Here is a 3,487-nt window from a genome sequence, read left to right as displayed (position 1 = left end):
GCTATGCATTTTCTTCAGTAAAAAACTGGGCCGCAGATGTTCTAAGAAAAATAATACCAAAGGTTGGGCGGCCCAAAGGACAGTTGATACCTATTGGATCCTTGTGCCCGCATGTTGTCATGGGCCGCATCTGTTAAAAAACAAAATCTAGCCTGGCCACTCTACATCCCAGTTGATACTTGCTTGACCTCAGAAAACAATATACCTGCTAGATCCCGTTGTGAGTCTCTCCTTGTAGAATTCTCTCATTTATTGACTATGTTGAAAATGTCATGGGTCTCAGACGTCAGCATTATTTCCATCATGATAAATAAGTCCATGCACTGGCTTGTGTACAGCCATGGACCTGCTGTGTCCGTGATGTTAGCCTCTGTATGGACAAGCCTGTTCTAGTTCCATGGACGAATTTCAAGCAAATCTGTTGATTTTCATTGAAACCAGAACAAATTCATTACATTTTACATATTTCTTTTTTGTGGAACATGTTACATATTTCAACTAAACAATAGCCGACTAGGCCTTTTTTGAGTCCAAAAATGTTCGTCGGAGCGGCGGCTCCCGTTTTGCACTCTTGTTAAAGTTTTTGGTTCACTGAGAACTCGAACGAGAGAACAGGTGGTATGTGTGTTTTTTTAGTGATATGTGGTTTAGAGGGATGACATGGGAGGCGCTTCACGCGATTGGGTTCCTTACACTTAACTGTTCTTGAAGGCCCAAATCCATCACCCTCTCTTTAACTATTTGCAGCCGGGCTTGGTAAGCACTCAAAAAACAATGCAGCTGGGCTTGGCATGCCATAGCCCAGTCTTGACGTGCTGCGTCCAACTATCAGCCAGTGAAACCTAATGAATCCCTGCGTACCGGAAGATGTTAAAATTTTGGAGAACTGGGAATTAGGACGACAAGTGCTTTTGCTAACCCTAAAAAAATCAGGTGCCTGAAAATTCGTTTCATAACAATTGATTCAACGTTATATCCACGTCGACCCTCGGCATGATGGTTGGAAGCAAATGACAAATTCATACCAAAGTTCCTTAACAACAACACCAACTTGCAGACGACCAGGTAGAACTAGTACCGTACTAACTTATAATATTTTTAGTCCCGGCCTCGTGTTCGTTTGGTAGAAGATCTTGCAGACGACCAGCTCCCACTCCTTCTCTTGCTCAAGGTCCCCGAGGTGGTACTGGTGCATCACCCAGTTGGTCCTCTGCTGGTCGATGTTCTTGTTGGTGTGCAGCACTATCTGCCAGCTGTTGACCATCGCCGGCATGGTATTGTTAGTCTTGGGCCACATTGCGTGCATGCCACACTTCGATTGTATCTTGCGACGCCTCTGCGTACCCCTTTTGGACGCCTTGGAGTTGCACTAGAAGAAATTCTTGATTAGGCCAGTCAATGTGATCCCTGCAGTATTGGCGAAATACAATCCCAGGTCGGGCAACGTACCTCAGAAATTTGCAAAATTAAAGGAATATATTTTTGTGCAAGTAGACGGTCGATTAGTGTCTCACTTGGAAGTTTCTCAGGATGGGTGTAGCATATGTCGTGCTCGCTATCGATGGTCGGTATGAACAAATTGATGAGAGGGTGAGATCTTAGGTTGTCAGCACTCACTTTGGCCTCAACATGCTGGATCGGTTCCTGATCCGTGGGACCGAACTTGACGCCAGCCAGCAGCACCGGCCAATCCTCCTTGGACTTGCAGCGGTTAATTCTAGTTAAATGGTACTCAATGTATGATCAATCAACTATTTAAGTAAATGATGAAAGATTTTGACAGATAAGTGCTACTCCAAATCTAAAATCCATGACACCCAAAAAACTGGGGTCTTAGCTTCATTACTACATGCATAGTCCAAAGACTTGAAAGCCCCCATAAAGATCGAAATCATCATATAGGGCGACAAGACGAATACTCACAGGAGCGGGCTCGCTGGTTTCTTCCTTCATGTGGCTAGCTTGAAGACCTTCCTTGTTAAGATCAAATTTCTCAGCCTCTTCCTTTTGACTACTTGCAACGAAATATAGCAACTCCACTAGCTCATCGCCCATCGTACGGGATCGGAACAAGGCGACGGCTAGGAGGCGGGCAGACCGGGAGAGTTGGGGGAGAATGGGAGAGAATGCGAGAGTGTTGTTGGACTATCAAAGGGGTGAGGCTCACTTTGGTGAACCAAGCATGCCGCTGGGACTCTTGCGTCACCACACGCGCAACATGTTGTCACGTCAATTCAATGTGAGGACATGACGAATAATTTGACTGACGTATACCTGTACTACTAGTCGTACAAGTACTACTTACTAGTACGAGCTAGCGCAATACAGTATAGAGGACTACTAGGACTACAAATTTAGAAATGGAGTACATCCAATCTCCAACTTGCTTCCATATTGCTTTAAATAATATTGGAGGGGCGTTGCTAAAGGCTTAGTTTTAAGGGAATTGAGCAAGAGTATTTAGGAGGAGCTTACAAATAGGTGCCTACAAATTTACAAGGTGGTGTGACATACTTTGTAGGCTACATGAGTAATAGAAAATATAATTCCCATTGGACAACACTTTCACCAACAAGTACGCACTTGAAGCCTAATTGCTATATATGGCTTCTGCACATCATTTCCTTCATTATCAAAATACATGCTACGCAGGTGATGTAGGATGCACTTGATCCCAGAAAGGTATTTATCCTTCAAACTAACTACAGTACAAGATAACCAACAAAACTGGATCATGCGACACCAACAGGATACATGGCTCAATCTAGATATCACCATGAATAAAGTTGTGCATATTTGCTATAGGCATGAACCACATCGCCGCATGTCGGGTTTGCAAAATCCATCCATCGCTTGGAAGCTTGATGCCTTTAACACACTGAAGTTCATCTGGCAACAAGCTGTGTCGACGAATATCTGGATATGGTGCTTCATGAAACCCATCGTACGATGTGTAAAAACAGTTCCCCCTAGTGAATCAAACTTGCATAGGATGAGCGGATAATTGAGGCCAAGGAACATGGAGTGGTTGCTGAGGCCGTAAACCCATGAATACGCCTGTCCCAATGGAGATGGGATCTTTCTCGAACACGAAGTAGCCATAACCAACCCAGTCACGAACACCCCACACATTTTACTGTATGTGGTTTGATGAAATGATTTGGTCACTTTGGTACATGCGAATGAGCACCAAATTCCCATCGTCAGTTGAACGAGTGATAAACCAACACCCATTGGCAGCTATAGTTCTAGTTCATGGAATTAGAAAGACCAAAAGGACAAAAATATACAATCATGTTCAGAGTATGTGTGGAATTAAGATTATTATAACAGTGACACAGATCATAGCTGGAGAATTGCAATGCCATGGTCATAATCATACCCTAATTAAAAAAATCCAATGGCTTTCATATTCTAGCAATATGTCATGGCTCAAAGATCATGTAAAAATGAAAGAAAAACAACTATGCCAGGGCCTACTCATATT

The 3,487-nt window shown here is 43.4% G+C and overlaps 1 pseudogene; it reads right to left on the bottom strand.

Moving 5' to 3' along the window:
* Positions 1–1,087: 1,087 nt before the first annotated feature.
* On the bottom strand, positions 1,088–2,055 carry LOC123171100 (NAC domain-containing protein 75-like; annotated as a pseudogene).
* Between the last annotated feature and the right edge of the window lie 1,432 nt (positions 2,056–3,487).

The sequence above is a fragment of the Triticum aestivum genome, chromosome 7D (assembly GCF_018294505.1).
Source record: "Triticum aestivum cultivar Chinese Spring chromosome 7D, IWGSC CS RefSeq v2.1, whole genome shotgun sequence".
Lineage (NCBI taxonomy): Eukaryota > Viridiplantae > Streptophyta > Magnoliopsida > Poales > Poaceae > Triticum > Triticum aestivum.
The sequence above is the reverse complement of the archived record's forward strand: the minus strand, read 5'-3'. Positions and strand labels throughout refer to the sequence as shown.